This window comes from Phalacrocorax aristotelis, chromosome 6 (assembly GCF_949628215.1).
Source record: "Phalacrocorax aristotelis chromosome 6, bGulAri2.1, whole genome shotgun sequence".
NCBI classification, from domain to species: Eukaryota; Metazoa; Chordata; class Aves; order Suliformes; family Phalacrocoracidae; genus Phalacrocorax; species Phalacrocorax aristotelis.
The window spans coordinates 11649473-11667034 of record NC_134281.1 but is presented as its reverse complement, the minus strand read 5'-3'; the positions used below and the strand labels follow the sequence as shown (position 1 = coordinate 11667034).

At 45.1% G+C, this 17562-nt stretch overlaps 1 protein-coding gene across 1 annotated transcript in view; it reads left to right on the top strand.

Annotated features, from left to right (window-relative positions):
• The first annotated feature begins 7767 nt into the window (after positions 1–7767).
• PLXNB1 (plexin B1) overlaps positions 7768–17562 on the top strand; it is an 83236-nt gene continuing 73441 nt past the window's right edge. Inside the window, exon 1 of the mRNA XM_075095940.1 lies at positions 7768–7838. The gene's annotated coding sequence lies outside the window, so the exon portion shown is untranslated. The remainder of the gene's footprint in view (positions 7839–17562) is intronic.

The following is a 17562-nucleotide window of genomic DNA, read 5'->3' as shown; positions in this document are numbered from 1 at the left end:
ATAGTTTTCAGTTTGTCCATACACAAAGCATTAGCAGTCATTTTACTAAACAGGTAGAAATATTTGCCCTGAAGTTTTTTTTATTTGGGTTTTTGGGTTTTGGTGGTTTGTTTTTTGTGGTTTTTGGTGTGGGTTTTTTTTTTAATTCTAGATGCAGTGACTTGCAATAGGACAAACAGCAGGGGCCATGTAAATAAGGAGGCTTGAAGTTGCCATGATACAATGTGGCTGTACAGCCAGATGATGCGTTTAAAATACATTTTGGTTACATGTGGTAACTTTTTGCTAGGACAGATTATCATGAAGTATCCAAAAGCATTTCTGGTCCTTTAGCTATTTGTTACTGATAGCTTCATGTTCTTAAAGGCTCACAGGCAGGGAAGAAGGGTTTTGATATAGATATGTATTAAGTATGATGGTGTTAATTCTGCAGATGCAAGCCAATTATCCTTTCTCTACGGACTTCTTAACCCGTCATTCCCTTAGGTATTTTGCGGGTTTAGTAATTATCTATGGAGCAATCACTTTCTTATCCTTATTGGTATCGCATTGGCACTTTCTCAATTTTTAATTGTTTTTTCAATTTTGTCATGTCTGGAGACTGAAATGCTACTACATAGCAGGTGCCTTTAAGCCGGTACATTAATGGTAACAGTGTTATGCAAACTACTCCAAAATAATATTTGGAAAAAAGTGAAAAGTCCAGCTGCCTGTTTTTTCTGGAAGGATGCAGAATGGCTGAGTGAGGAAAAATGCTTGTCTAAACAGCTAAAGATCAGTAATTGTGTGTGAAGTCGTTGGTATCGCTGTGATAAGACATAGTTTTCTCCTGGTGATGGTAGCAGATAAGCAAATCAGATGCAAAACTCCTGCTCTGTGAGCACTTCTGTGGGACCTTTGCAGACAAAGGAGCAACAGCTCGCTTCATGCTGTAATGCCTTTGTGTAAGCATTTCAGAATGACTAAGTTGTGTTGAGCACACAGTCTGCTATGGAGGGGGTGTTTCTTCTATCAGCTCTTTCTAGTTTCTTCTGGCCAATAACCATATTAAAAGAGTTTGAGGTTTTGATTATAAGCTCCTAAGACTTTAAGTCTTTCGGACAGGGACATTTGCTCTATGAAGCACTAACTTCATTTGGTATCGTCAGGGGCTATTATAACATGACTGAATAAACAAACTATATTAGGAAAGATCTGTGATGATTCGTTACTTGTCAGGGAGATGAAGTATGCAAAAGGTGGTTTTGGGAAGGACCACTTCTGATTTTTATATTGATTGTTTGGAGTGTAAAATGAATAACAAGCAATTATCAGGGAAGCTGTTTGATGTGATGGCTTGAGCTGCATAAAGTATATGTACAGATCCATACAATGTTTCATTTTCTTATTTCAGAAATATTTTTACAGGTTATATTTCTTGCAGGAGCTTGATGAAAATCAGAGACAAGTGTGTAATTAAAGGGGAAGGAGTAGTACAATGGTTGTATTTGTAATTTGCCAGCACTAATCACTAGAATTTTGTTCTGGTTTTGGTTTTTGGTTTTTTTTCAGTTTAGCTACGTAAAGTTAGGCCCCTTATTAGGCAACTGGCTGAATCTTAGATACTCAGCATCACTGAAAAGCATGGATTTTATATACATAAGCGTGGTTTTAAAATGCTGCATGTTCGGCAGCTAAACTTGAAAGTCAAGGCAACACTCACTGAATTGTACTTGATGGCATCAAAAATGATTAGAGGTCCAAGGCTAAACTTGTATAGAGTAAACAACCCTTGTTTTTGTATTCTCTTATTGTTCTAAAGAGATCTGCTTTCTACCCATGTAAAGAAGGTGGTAGCAGGTAGCTTTCACATAACTTACTGTTATGGGAAGAAGTCTGTCAATGAGAACAGTAGCAAATAAATCTGTGATAAATGAGAGATTGAAATACGCAGGCTGAACTTGAGAAGAGCTAGATGGTGTGGTGCATATCAGGGCGAAAATAACTGGATCTTATCCACGGTAGGGAGTTTTGAAGGTTCAGCAATAGATACTGTGTGTGGTGCTGTACAGCTGGTGGAACTCACTGTTACAAGTGGTTGTTGTGGTTCTCTTATTTCTGCTCTTCCTTGCTAAATCCTATGTGAAGTGACAGCAGAATAATTTCAATTAGGGAAAAAACCTTGTAATTAACTGTGTCTATATAATAATCAGGAAGGCAGATCCGTATATTCCTTCAATCCTGGATTAACCATAGCTCCATTGTGGCAATGATCTAAACGCGTAGTTTGGTGCTGTGCCATATGTGTATCCCAAAGCCAGCAGGTGTGGCTGCGAGAGTAGCAGCTGTACCTTTGGCTAGCTGAAGGCAGCACCTAGGCAGCTGCTATAACACAGGCTGCGCATAATCTGTTCAGTACTTTATGCTAAACTTTTGTCATGGTAACGCAGGCAGTAAATACGCAAGTTTGAACAAAACCAGCATAGCCATACAGGGGTGTTTATCTGAGCGCTCGCGTTAGCTCAGGTACGTTTGCAGTACTGACAGTGATTTACACAACGTGCAGTGACATCTTGGTGCATATTTCCTGGTGACTCAGCCATGGCTAAATGAATAGTTTGTTGTCTGCGCTCTCCTGGGCTATTTTAGGTTTTGGGGTTTTTTTTTAAAGTGTTCTGTTACATACCTATGGATTATTAACAAAGTTTATAATAGCTAATTGAGTTTTGCTTTTGGAAAGACATCTTTCAGCTGAAGCTTTCCTCAACAAGAACATTCTGCTTGCTAAGGCCTTTCGAGACTTAAATTCTTGCTCTTTCTGTGAGCAAAGTCCTCTCTGGGCAGGATGGCTCAGCCAGCCCTGTGTCTCAAATGCTCATCAGCCAGGAGGGGTGGTGGTTGCAAGAGTTTGTACAGGGCTAATGAGGCCGAGAACTGACCTAGGCATTGTGTTTAGGTCAGAGAAAGCCAGCGCTGCTTCAGGTTAATTTGGCTGTCAATCAAGACCCAGAAGAAGTTAAAGAGGGAACATATTAAGAGCAACAGGAAGTCCTTTGATAGACATTAACTATAGAAAAAGGGGTGGCAGTGGCCTGAGCTTGGCCCATGCTAAGTTATTTTGAGTTCTTACTGCTCCATGGGAAACCACTAGTAACTCAAAAGCAAACAGCCTAGTGGCTACGGAAATAACTTTTCATGAGGTCACTGCAGACTTCTAACAGTAGGCGCATTCTGAAGGGAAAAGTTGCAATTCCTTCCACTCACGAAAGGAATAGCAAGTGTTGCTTATGAATACAGGACAAAAGCAATTGTATGCAGTGTCACAACCAGGATATAGTTATTTATTTATTAACACTAGTTTAGAATGTTACAACATTCTAAGATCCTGGTCGGAAGTTGCAGGTGCTCCTGTTGATGTCATTGTAACTCACTGTTTGGAAACACAGGTTTTTTCACAGAATACTTTCTAAAAACAAATACTTCCCTCCTTACGGGACTGAGGAGTGGTAGTGGTGTCCTGTTTCCTTCAGAAACAGGATTGAGATTTGCAGTAGGAGCGAGGTTTGTGAACTAGGAAAAGGGAGACGATGCTGGGTTTGTCCATTATATATTTAGAACTGTGTTTTATTGCCAGACTTTTGCTAACAAGTTATATTTGTGACCTTCCTTATGAAACACAGAGAAGTGCGATTTCTGGTGTTAGGCAATTGGTGGATAATCTAAGAAGGTGTGGGCAGAAAACAGCTGGGCCACAATTTTTACTTTTAAGGAGAATTAAGCTATCAGGTAATCGTGGTTGTGACAAGGTTTTGGCATTTCCATCGTGGGAAGTTTTTAAGAGCAATTTAGAAAAATAACACTGGGTTTGATACAGATATAGACAGATCCTGTCCTGGGACAGGGTGGATCCGGTCAAGAGTTTTCATACTTTTCTAAGAACTGGGTTTTTGGTTGTTTTCTTTGGTTTGGTTTTTTTGGTTGTTTTGGTTTTTTTTTTTTTAATTAAAGTGGGAGAGTCTATGGACAATTTGAAGTCCTAGTCATCCTACTGCAGGCTATCCTATAGTGCAAGTTATAGCAGAATGAGCAAGTGGTGTGCTGAGGAAATAATAGCTCAGTTTAGTATGGGCTGTGTGGTGTTAGGCACCAGGAGAGAGGGAGAGTGCGTGTATGCACAGCTGCAGTAAAGTATGACCCTAAAGGTATCACCTTAGTAATTATTTGTCAGAATCAAATTTGTAAGGTGGCTTCTCAACCAATTTTGAAATGCTATGCAAGGAGGTTTTTTGAAGGCTTCTTTTAACAGACTTTTGCACGCTTCTGCTGTAAGCCTTTAAATGGCTGCAGCCTACACTGGCCTTTCTTGAGTTTGCCTGAAGCAAGCTGGCCCATTAGAGATTATTCTATTTAAATACTGGTATATCATACGCTCTCAGGAACTTCCCTGTGCTTCAAGACATGTTTAAAAAAAAAAACAAAACCCAAAGCACATAATCTGTGTTGATTCAGCGAGCTGATCGCTCAACCCTCTTATCAGCTTGGTGCATGTAATCTGCTTCATCAAATACATCTAATTCTTGCTCTTCACAGAGGTGACTCTGACAATCTGTGTGGCTGGTGCCCTCACCTGCAACGTCAAAAAACTTGTTCGTGGTGACATTGGACATGTCATGCGTAAATGCTCAGGCCACAAAGCTCCAAGATAAAGGGATTGCCACAAACATCCCAAGCTTGTTTTGCTGCGTTCTGCAGAAAGAAAAGGAAACCTGTGCAAATCAGTGTGTGCTAAGAGAGTCTCCTACTCTGCTCCTGCAGGTTCTGGACTGTTCGCCTCTGTTCAGGCTGTGCGGTCTATGAGGCGTCTTCAAAAGCATATCTTTGAGCAGGCTGCTGCTAGCAAAACTGTAGGTGCCTGAATGGGGGTAATGAAGACCTTAGTGCTTTTCTAAATGTTCTGATAAACTGAAAACTTGACAGGAACAGAGTCAGATATAAAGTAGAGTAGATGTAGTCAACCTTCTGTTGGTCCCTGAACTGATGTTGTAAATGCAGTTTATTCCCAGAAGCTGTAGACAGTATTCAGATATCCCTCGTGACTTTCTTAATCTGTCTCATCCCCTGCTTGGAGGGGAGGAAGAGTAAGAAGAAAATCAAAAGAAGTATAAGCAGCTGCTAGCCTTGTGATTATCATAATAGTTACGTAAGAAACTTAGCTAACCTGCTTAGAACCAGATATGAACAAGGGTTTTTGTAGAGGAGGATCCTTTATGGATTTAAATATATTTTTAAAAGCTTCTGGGCAAATGGAAGTCAAAAACTGCTTAAATTTGTTCCTCGGTACATTCTTTGTGTGATGCTGTTTTCAGCTGTGTAATGTTTGAGAACTAGCTTTTTCTTTAGTTTATTTGTAAGAACTGCAAAAGAATTTTGTGCAGACCAACCAAAACTCCTCCCTGAGGAGGGAATGTGTAATCCCATGGTGGTTTTACAATATCCTTGTCCCTCTGGAGGGCTGTAAGTGCAGGAAGAGGGGTAGGAGGGGGCACTATAACATCCTTCAGGTGCACAGAAGCTCTTCCTGCCCTGCTCCCAAGGCAGACCCTTGCAGCCAGATCCCTGCACCAGCTCTGCCAAGGGACGGAAGAAAAAGGTGCTCTTCTCCAATGTACTCTCATGGGGCTTTTTGCTGCTTTTTAAGTGAAGCTTGCAGATGTTTTTTTATCAGACAGAAGGAGCTGCAGGCTGGGATTGGCTCTGGAGGAAAGGCATGAAAGGGATTAACGTTTTGAGTCAGAAATGGGTTGGAGCAATGAAAAATTGGGGGGTTTTAACACTCTTAGACACCACAGCTGGATTTTGGTGGAAGCAATTTGAGTGCAGTTAAAATGTCTCTGAATAGTGAGATGATAATACTCTGTTCAGTGAGCTCTAACCTGAACAGTGAGTCAGTGGGTAAGGGTGTAGTAATAGGATGGTTTTGGCTGCGTGGGGAGAGGAGCAAGTAAGGGATCAACTCATGAGAGCCCTCCTGGCTCTGCATGCAGTGGGCCCCAAGGACCTCTCAGCACAATGAAGCACCAAGGAGCAAAGGTCCAGAGAGGCATCTGCCTCTTAAATAAATCTCCCTTTGGGAGACTGTGATTGTGCTGCCAGATCCTGGCAACTGTTCAGCATCTCTAAATTTTCAAACATACTTTTTTCCTTCATGAAATAGTCTCTTTTTGGGCTGGGGGTGGGAGCGTGAGAGGCTGATGGATTGTAACAAAGAGAGTAGATGTTTAATGACACTTCTGGACATGGGACTTTTACCAACTATGTTCCTCTGAAATGTCAGAAATGCACGTGGGAGGGAAGCCTGATTCAGACGTTCAGAGCAGCTTTGTGTCTTGAGCAGGGCCCTGTAGCTGCATCTGGCCAAAAAGGAAAAGTGTTGGGCACCCCTGGCATACAGGGCAGTGCCTGTTTCCTCCTCTGAGTTTGCTTTAACGTACAGCTCCTGTATCACTTCTGCATGTCCTCAGATACGCCCTCTTCTTCCACACAGAATTTGTGGCTGGGTGGTGAAGGCATAACTTCATCTTTTGTCTGGGATTTCCAAACATCTGGCAGTCAGCTCAGCAGGCAAATGGCCATTGGGCTGTGTCATTGTGTTCAGCATATATAGCCGGTCACTGCACGTATAGCAAGTCAGTTGTTAGACTAACTGTATGCTTGCTGATCAATGACACAACAGAGTCCAGCACATCTGGGGAACACAGAAGTTTCAGTGTGAGCAAGAAAAATGGGAGCATTAATTCTGTCCCTCTGTAGAGCTGTTACAGAGAGAACTTACCCCTAATTCAGAGAGATATTTTTTTATGCAGTCACTTATTGGGGGCAAGAAATGCCTGTCTCTTATACAGAGCACCAGCCTCTGCTCTTCTCAAGACTGGAGCTTCCAGCTTCACAGGAGTAAAAAATCACAAAACCAGCAGTCAGTTCATATTACACAGATCACTTCAGGTTCTTCTGCTTTACAATGCTTTTGTCTCCACCGACTTTCAGCCAGAACGGTATGTTCTTCACTGTTTTGTAACTAGAGATAACCATGCTTTTGACACATTCTTGAGTCTTGCTAATGTGCTGGTTCCCGTATACTCTGCAAATGGGAACTGTGCTGTTTCTCAGCCACACCATGCTGTGCTTGTACAGGATGATTCCTAAATAAGTAGAAACGGGTTTTGCTGGTGGACTTTCTCCCTGTGCACCGTGCTTGCTGCATCGCTGCAGATTCCCGCTAGCCCACACCTCTTGGCCAAAGACGGCACAAAGGCTTGTCGAACCAAAGACTGAACTTGTGTTGCTACGAAATACAGAGAGAGGAAACCCGCTGTGATTTCTTCCAGAACGAACGGTTTTAAGCCCAGATCTCAACACAGGGCCTACGACCACCTCTGGAAGAGCCGTTTGCCCCACTGGCAGCCACGGCTTCTTTTGGCGGTGGGATGCAGAACACCCGCCCCGGCCAGGTCCTCTGCCGGGCCTCGCGCGGCAACGGCTGCGGGTTGACTCGTTAAATGCAGAGGCTCGTTGTCTGGCGGCGGCGGGAGCCCCCGGCCCGTCGGGCACCGACACCGGCGGGGCGCTGCTGAGGGGAGGCGTCTGCGGCGCGGAGGGGGCCCCGGGCCACGCCCCGCCGGCGGCAGCCAATGGGCGTCTCGCTCTGACCAGCCTCTGAGGGGCGGCAGGCTGCTATTGGAGGAGAGGGGCCGGGGGGCGTGCCCCCGCGGGGCGGGGCAGGCGCGCGGCGGGGGTGGGGCCGTGGCTCCGCGGCTCGGTGCGGGCAGCGCTGCTCGGTGGCGGGGAGCGGAGCGGGGCAGGTGAGGGGCGGCAGGGGCGGCGGTCCGCGGTGAGGGGGCGTGGGTGGGATGCGGGCTGCAGCCGCCGCCGCCGCCGCCCGGGCCGGGTGGCGCTGACGGCGCGTTGCCGGGGGTCAGCGGCCGGCGGCAGGTGCCGCCCGGGGCCGCGCTTTGTCTCCGCGTGGGGGGATGGGCGCGGCCCCTCAGGAGCGGCGGGGCCGGGCCGCGGCGCGGCCGGGCCTCCCGCGCAGGGCGAGCCGGTGGGGAGGGGTAACCCCCCCTCGAGCACCCACACACGCCCCCCTGAGCCGCCCCCGCCCGGACTGGCGACCCCCTCCGCTGGCGGGCGGGCCTCGGTGGCCAGGGCGAAGCGGCGCGGAAGAGGCGGGGAGTGGGACTGGGGGCGTCCAGCGGCAACCATGGTACGCTTGGAGGGAGCACCGGGCCGGTGGCGGGGCGAGGACCGGGCGCTTGGAGCGGCACCGGGCCGGTGGCGGGCGAGGACCGGGCAGCCCTTCCAGCACGGCCGTGATGTGGATGCTCTTTTCAAAGGATGGTGAGAACTTTCTGATGCAGGGAAGAGGCAGAAGTTACTCGGGGTTATGCTATTTGAGAAGCTCAAGATAAACTTTTTAATCAGCAAAGGGATTGACATGCGACTCGAGTGTCTTCAGGGAGCAGCCCTGTACCAGGGCTCGGAGGGCTGGTAGCGAATGGTGCGGCAGTAAATAATGGCTGGAGCAAAGCAGTGTTTAAAAAAAATAGCATTCCAAGTCAGTATCATCGTATTCCTGAAACTTCAGCCTCAGAGGCAGCAATAACTGCCTTCTACAGAAAGCAAAGTGGCTTAATAATTAAGTCTGTTTTGCTAACTAACAAATGCATTTAAACTATGAACTTGGGGGAGGCTGGCAGACAAGCCTTCTTCAATCTATTCAACACTCTTTCCAGCGACAGTAAAAAAAGGTTAGAGGTGGCTTTCTGGTAAATACAATACCTCTGACTTCTGGAAGGCCATGTGTTCATCTCTTTCCCCTTCAGCATTGGTTTTCCTGCCTGTATTGAAACTGAGTCGTTAAGTCCTGTTCTTCTGGAGATCTCGTTTTCCACCTTGAACGAATTCCTTTTCAGCAGTTTGCTGACAGTGTTTGGGCCCCTTAAGCAGGTGTGTTTTCTGCTACATCAGTGCAATTTGAGATCTATCTTTTCTCACATTTAAGCTTTCTGTGACTGCTGCTTTATCTCAGGGCAGCAACCTGGAACAGGAGTAGTCCTGAGAGAATATCCGGATTGCTGCAGTAGTTACAAAGAAAGGGGCTACAATCCTGAGTGTTGTAAAACGGCGGGGTCAGTGTTTTACTAAACAAGGGCCTTATTCTGTGTAAGGTGGAGCGCTGACTGAGGTCTGCTCGTTTCTGGTCTCACTTTTTGAACAGATGTCACAGGAGTCCTGTGTTACGGCTCACACACAAAATGCAGAAGTCGATGAGCGTTACGTTAATGATGTGTCTGTGTGTGTGTGATGTTGGGAGCTAAGCCAGTGATGGAGGCGTTTGCCCTGATTCAGGAGGAAGGTGATGCACTGAGCTGTTTTGCTACATGGTTTTGCATTCTAATGGGGAAATTGGTGTTTCCCTTTGATTGTTACAAACTGGGCCTAGAATTGCATGGGTTTTAATAGGGTTACTTTGAGAGGTCAGGAATGTCTAGCAGAATCCCAGGAGAAGAAAGCAAGCAGGTTGTGGACAGAGAAGAATCTGACAGGGAAGGTGACTCTTCAGTAATCTGGTCCTGAGCAGAATATTTCCATGCTCATCCACACCTGTGTGTAGCAGAACTGGAATGTGCAATCCAGGGACTTGCCCTGAATTGAGATTTGGCTAGAAAGCATTTAATATAGCATGTTCATATATGGAATTTTCTCTTTAAATTTCTTGCAACATGTGAAAAGAGTTAGGTTAGTAATACGATTAACAATATTTAATAAGATTAAAATTACCAGCATAACCCTCTTGAGAAAGGTGGGTGCAGACTGTCAGCGGTTGACACTCTAATCTCTGCTTTCTCCCACATAACTGCTGTAAAGAGTTTGGGCTTCTAGACTCTGCTTGCTTTTCAACATGAAAAATTCCGTCCTCGTGTGCTGACAGCTCAGGTATTGCCTTACCTTTCACATCCACCAACATCATATTTCCAGCAGGCCCAGGGGATGTTCCCATATAAGGGCAGAGGGAATAGCTGACAGGGTTGTAAGGAGCACACAGAGCCATTCCCTTTGCTGTGATGCCAGTCTTTGTGTAAAGCAGGGTTGTTGCTGTGAATGTTACTGCTGCTGGCACACTTAGGCTTTCCTGGCAGCGTCAGCAGAGACTGCAAGGACTGAACGAGCCTGGAAAGTATCTGTTGCTACTGAAGGTGGCCCCATGTGCCTGGAGAGAGACTTGCCTGCCAAATAAGCGATGCCAGTTGTATGTTGGGTGTGCTCTGAAGGAAGAAGCAAGCACCCACCCAGGTTGCCTGTGTGTGGGGTGTGTGCTATCCAGCACTGTCCAACAGAAAAACAAAAGCAACTGCACTTGCTGTCTTCTGCTATTGCTATTTGCTTTCTGGAGTAGTTCATTTAACCAGCAGTGTTGGGTTCAGGGAGGCATGGTGTCTTTTTCAGCAGAAGAAATGCTTTATGCTTTATTGTCACCTGAGGAGGGAGAAAAACGAATGAGGGGAAGTTTGGAAGAAAGTGAAGCAGCCGCTTCCCACAAATGCTTGGTATTTTTTTGTGGTAAAAGCTCTGCTTGTGAATTGGTTAGACTCACGTTATTTCTCTTCTGTCATCTTCCTCTTAGTCCTTCCTGCTGTCTCTGGAAGCAAACTTACAAGGGCTTTGGTTTCTCCTCCTCCCTGGCAGCCTCTCCGTCGGTTCTTTTATGTTTGTTTGTTTGTAGGTGTTGGGTTTTTTTTCTCCTGAAACTTCAAATTGGCCGTTGTAGCCAAGTTCTGAGTGGGACCCTCCCAATCTTGCATAAGGACATCCTGGAGAAAGATGATAGGACTTTGATTTCTCCCAACTGGCAGGCTGTGCAGGGTGGTAGCAGTCAGAGGAGGCATGAACCTGCCTGCTTTCTTGTAAGAATTAGCCCTCTAGATATAAGGTAGTTTCAGGAAGCAGGGGTTGGACTGGTGCCCTTTTCACTCACCTGGATCTTCAGTGAAATGTCTTTGTGCTCCAAGTGCTGGACAGCTGGTGTGTTCTTCTGACTCTCCTTTACATTCCCCATAATCTGTTAAAGCCCTGGATTTGATTTGCATTTATTTGTGGATCTTGTGAGTATCTGATTGCAGGATTACTGTGTCTGAAAGGATTCATCTTCTGCTGTTCATCAAAACCACAGGAGGGCTGCTTTTGCCTTTATGGGAATGTGCCAGCTGGTCTTTCATTGTGCTGGCATCATTTTCCTTGTGCTGTTATCAGAAGCATCTCTGATGACCTGATGGTTTTGATTATGTATTTAGAGAAGATTCATATTTATCATTGCTTGAGCATTGTCTGGTTTGGTCTTGGTGCTGGAAGGCAGTTCTTAGAAAATTCTTGCATGTGTTTTTCAGGGACAAGCATTTGAGGTGTTAGGAGCATGTGCGTGCTCTCGTGACATGATACCGTTGTTCCAGGAGGCAGAGTAGGTGCTTGATTCAGTTGGGAAACAGTAATCTCATGGATTGCACAGTCTTCACTCCAGTGCTGCAGTGAGAACCGAAATACCTTATCTCTCAGCATGCTCAGTCTAGGGGCTCTCTGAAAACCTCTTGGAGGGATTTTTGTTAACTGTGTAGCTGTCTAGAACCATACAGGATCAGCCTTTGTGCTATGGTTTGCTGTAGCGATAGCTGAGATGTGCCCCTGCTTAATAAACTGGCCTGGGTTGTAGTCGCTGGAGCTTAGGCTTGCTAAGCTGTGAAAACATGAAGCAGGATGTTTCAACCTGTACTGACATGCAGCCTTGACTAATGGAAGAACCACAGTGCTTTGGTGTGATGTCTTTAAGGCTCTGCTTTCTCTCCCCAACTGCTTAAGTAATAAATGTGGAGGACTTGTTTTCACTGCTAATTTTTTATTTATTTATTTATTTATTTAGCCAAGTAGTAACTAAGACATTTGAGCTATTTTGAGGTTGCAGGAAGCAATTTAGGTCTCCTTTTCATTACTTAGAAGTAAGAACTGCCTCCTGATGCTTGTGGGGGAAGAAAGAAGAAGAAACAAATGGTGTCAGTTTAGGTGGATTTGACTTTTTTTTTAATTGAACCAATTTTTAAATTATATCTAATATTATGAATTTAATGCCAGAATTCCACTTTCAAATCCTGCCTGCCACTCCCAACAAAGAAAGGGGGGGGAAAATGAAGTAGAAAAGAACTTTGTGTTAGCATGATGTGATAGGAAGATTTTTAGATGTTGATCAAAATGTGAGGTGAATCTTCAAATGATATAGAGCCTAAGGAAATTCCCAGATGCCAGACTTCAATCGTGTGTGACCTTTAGTTATTTGCTTGCAGGTACTGTGAGGAACACTTCTCCTGTGCCTGGCAAACGTGTGAGATTTCGCATTGCTTTTGGCTTTGAAGTTTAACTGCGGAACAGTGTGGAACTGGTGGGTTGAGTTTCCCCAGCCTCTGCTCTGCACCAGTGCTGCTGCTCTTAAAATTCCTGCAACCTCATAGCTACTCCCTTTTAGGAAATGATAATTCGTTTCCCTGCTTGGAGTATCTGAACACTGTGATTTTATCTTGCTACTTGTATCTGTTCCTGTTCTCTCATGTGGAAAGTCTTTTGTCCGGCTGTCACGGGGGCTGCAGGGAGACCTTTGTTACTGGTGTTAGTTTAGCTAGGCTGCTTCTGTATTGGGGGCTGGAGTTTAAGAACTGTGTGACTGCTTGCTCCAAGTACCCACCTAGAATCTGTGGTGAGCCATGGGGTTACACAGCCGTAAAGTATTAACAAAATGGATTGCTGTTGCTAGCCTTATGTCTGCAGGTGCAGAGAGTTTCTAGTCATCACCATTTTCATTCTCTTTTGCACTTTTCCTTATTTCCGAATGTAAAGGCAATGCTGCCTTTGGAGCTTCTGGGTTCTGGTGAAAAAACTTGCTGATCGGCTTATCTCAGAATAATGTAGTATTGCCTGTCAACTGAGTTGCAGTGATGGGATTCATCCCACTGCTGAAGTTATCACAAGGAGTCCTGCCCTCCCCTGCAGTTCTGCCGTGGCAGGAGAGTGGTTGTGCTTAGGACCTTGCAGGTGGGGGAAGTTGATTGTATTCAAGCATTTGTCTGTGCTGATGAAACTAGTTTTCTGACTAAATTGTATGTTATTCTATAAATAGCATGGGTATATTTGACATCTTACCGTATTATAATAATTCTGAAAATTACTACATAGAAGTAGTGTTTTCAGCTTAAGGCTTCTGCCCATGTATGCCTATTTCAAAATTATTTTTGTTTCAGTCTCTGCTCCTTTAGCTCTCCTATACTGCTCCATTTCACATTTTGGTTAGGTGGCCCCCCTATTCTTTGCGTGGAGTTACACTAAGAACTGGAGCACAGCCTGTTTCCCCTCTCTGGTTCTGACTCCTGGAGACTGTGTTCTCTTGAAATCCCTCTATTGCTTACAAGTGGCCATGCCCCATCCTCCTGTGTGATACAGTGAGGAGTTTCTGGGTGCTCTAATCTCCATAAAGACTAACCAACCCCTGTGAACAGCTGGCCAAGCAAATGCTTGAGAATATGCTCCTGACAGTGCCCTGCAACTGCTCTGCGCTCAGCTGGAAGTTCTTCAGACTACAAGAACTTAAAACACAGGAACCAGGGCTTCAGAGATGCTTCCCTACCTGCCAGACCAGACTTCGTCAGAAATTGTTATCGCCAAAGTTGGCGTAGGGTTTTGGACAGCTTGGAGCTAATGGCCCTGAAGCAACCGTCTGCTTAGCACTTTTAGCTTTGATCCCCAGATTTTTTGCACCAGACTAACCTTAAAAAGCTGGAGTGAGCAATTCTGTTTGTGAATTACCTAATAGTAGATAATCATATGTGAGAGCATTTTGGTAACTCTTCTGGGATCATCTGTCTGCTTTCTTCCATACACTAGAGTCACAAGCTCTTCTTACGTGTTCTGTCTCCTGCCTTTAGTGTAGCCAAAAAGTGTATGTGCCAGAGAGCTGTAGTGCAAAAGCAGTTCCCGGACTTCTGAATCCCACTGCCATCAATGTTTCCATCTCTATTTGCATACTGCTGAACTTCTTGCATACAGATTGCAGTCCATTACTGAATGATTCAGCCCAAGAGAATGGTAAAACGGGTGTGCAGCTGAATTAATTGCATGGGAGCTGTGTGCGCCGCTGTGGGAAATACAGCAGTAGTAAACGGGGACTCCCTTTATTTGCCAACTCTTTTTAGCTAGTTTAGCATTTTGAGAGAAATTGCTGAAATGAGACTGCAGAGATGTTGAAGGACCTAGGGAGACTAAGGCATTTGTGAATTTATAATCTGATCCTTAGCTTAGCTGAAACATATTTTGGATTGCATTTCATGTTCACCTGCAATTGTTGAGAGAGATTTAAGGCAAAGATGGCAAGGGCTTTTTGCTGTTTGGCATGTCAGTGCTGCTCTCTCATGTCTACGAAGAAGAGGTGTGGTTCCCTTGCATGACTCTGCTTTCTGGGGGACTGCTATTGCTGTAACGGGTAGCATTGGCTCTCTTACTGTTTATTTGTTTCCTAGATCTAGATTTTTCCTGTCTTTTGGGGATTTGTAACCAGAAAGCATCTCCAGATGTGTGACAGCCTACAGAGGTGCATGTGCAATGACAAAATGGCTTTGGGTGCCTGCTACCAGCTTGACGTCTTGGCAGCATAGGCAAAATTTGAATTGGCAAGAAGGCAGAGCTGTCCCTGCGGCACTGCCATCCCTGAGTGACTCAGTATGCTGGGTTCCTTGGCCGCAGTAAAAGGCAGTTGGAATCCCAGTGCTGGCGTGTCTGGTTGTGCTCTGTGCCCAGCACTGCTGAGATGGTGCAGAGCTAAAGAAAAAGGAGCAGCAAGGTAGAGTAGCTGCCCTACAAGTGCTGTTCTTGTTCTCTGCACTACCAAGAGGGCAGCTACCTGCAAGGTTACTCTCCACAGCAGCAAGGATGGGGAGTAGGGGCTGTGTGTGTTGGCAGTGTGGCCATATGAGCAGCTGCACAGGAACAGATGAAAGAGCTGTTTAGCCTGTTTTGCTTTTTTCTGGGCTTGGGACAGTCAAGTTTCTGTCCTCACAGGGCCCAAGTCACCATGGCCCCTTCCTTCTTGACACTGAACTGAAAGCCTGTATCAGTAGCCTCAGTAACAAGCTCAGCAGAGTGCCACAAATTTAAGGGCTTCTGGGGTGGTTCTGACAATCACGCTTTCTTGCTTATTGTATGTTAAAACTATTCCTGTGTGGTGTCATTACAGTACTGTGTTCTGGATACTTGAACCTTGTAAACACATTTTCTGTCCACAAAATACAGAAGGCCTGCTTGCCATCAACAGTCCTGCAAATAATCGCTCTGTTTCATTGCGGTAGCGAGGCCCGTATGTATGGGGCGGTGGCATCATGAAGCTTTCCTTAATGGCCCATTTTTATACCCATCACCATTCCATAGTGCATAGCTAGGCTTCACAACACTGTGGAGAATGTGAAGACTGAATAAAAGTTGTAGAGTAGAAAGAGTAGGCAAGCTGATGGCCATATTGCAGACTAATATTATTTTGGAGCCAGCCATGCAAATACATCTACAGCATCCCACCATCACAGACCTGCTGAGCAACAGCTTTTGCAGTGGATCTATGAATGTCAAACTCGTTAGCTACAGATGAATAACACCTAAATAGTCTTTACCTTCCAGACGATGACAGTGATGGGCATCCTGCTGGGAGGAACTTGTATGCTGGCAGCCCCAATAAACTTGAACATTTCTGGTTAAGTAGTTTTGTAGTTTGGTGTTCTGTGGCTGACCGAAGGTTTGCGTCTGTGTCTGGCACTGGTGGCTAGCAGTAGCATGCAAGTCTGACAATGGTGCTGCACTGAGCAAAGCTGTTGCAGGAGAATGACCTGCACTTACAGTTCTGAGGTTTCATCCTTTTCCTTTGCCTGTATTGCCCCCTGAATATTCAAAAGCCATTGGGTTATGCGTCTGTTTACCTTCCCTCCCAGTGCTGCCAGCACAGTGTAATCCTAACAGGAGCTGTAGTGACAGTTACAGGCTGTGTTCTTTGCAGGCTGCCAGAGCCTGTCGGATCATCAAAACACAGATGACACCTGGCCGTTCAGCTCTAGGATTGTAATCTGCATCCCCAAGTGCACCATGTAGGAAGCACCAGAAGGTGCAAGATCCTAAAGGTGGAACTTTGCCCAAAATGCAATGTGTTTATTTTAAGCAGGTAGAAATCATATGCATACAGTGATTCACGAAGGGAAGAGTTTCAACCAATGTAAGCATATGGAACATCCTTGTTCCACTGTGTAATGAAAAATGCAGCTCAAAAAAACATCTGTATAGAGAAAGCCTTAAACATTTTGTGCTTGTGAAAATTATCTCTGTACTGGGAATTCTCCTCTGCGATGCCACTTCACTCGTAAGGCTGAAATAAAACAGTCTACAAAATGGTGCTGATTTCTTTACCTCTCAGTGGCCTATAGGAAGACCTGTGTCTTGTGTTTGTATTCAGGCTGCTCTTCTGTGTATGCTCAGAGAATTCATGTCACTTTGGCCTGTTTTGGACAGAAAGGTGAAAAGCTCAAGTGGGGTAAGGAGAACTGATCTTGTGGGAAAGGAATGTTACAGAACTTTTGTTCTAAGGGAGCAAAAAGCTTTCCTTCTTCCTTTAAAATGAAGGCTCTGTTTACATGTGTTAATTACCTTTGGTTTTTGTGGGATGGGAAGGTCATCTATTTGAATGATGAAAAAAATCAATGTTCTAATCAATTTCTAAAGTAGACTTAGTCAGAATGACTACTGTGGTTTGGCTTGGGCTTTGATGTGTGAAGGTGTCCCAAAAAGCTGCTAGAAAAGTCAATGCAAAGCATCACTACAAATAAATGTAGAGAATCTGTAGGGGAATTTTCTGTCCCATTCAGCATGTCCACAGGGTGGTTTTTTTTTTTTCCATTGCCTAGTCCCAGCGTGGCTTCCTCCTGGTGTTTCTACTGAAAGAATAGATCGTTGAGAGCAGATCAACAAAAGCAGTCATGCAGTTCACTTGAGCGGTCATGCATAAATATGAGCAGACTTTCTGCTGTTAAAACTCATGGGTAGCCTTCCTCACCACCAGCTTTCCATAGGCTGTGTATTTCTCCTTCTTGGAACAATGTTGAGGATTTCATCCAAGGGGATGAAAGGGGATCCAAGTGTCCCTGATAGCCAGGCATTCGTATTCCCAGGTAGCTGGGCTGGCAAGTAAGTTTCTTGATTTGAAAATACCAAGTTAAGGATTGATAAAAGCCACATGTCTCATTCTACACTACTGCCTTGGAATTATTTTCTTCTGAGCAGTATAATGGGCAGAGCCCTTCCTGCTATTACACTGACCTGCACCCAGACCTTGGGCTGTGTTTCTGCCTGCACACAGAGCATAAGATCTCTGCCTTGTGCTCTTTGCAAACTTAGATGTGCATTTGACGTAAAATAGAAAACGATAACTGACACTAAATGGAAATGCTGGTTGGAGGTGGAAGT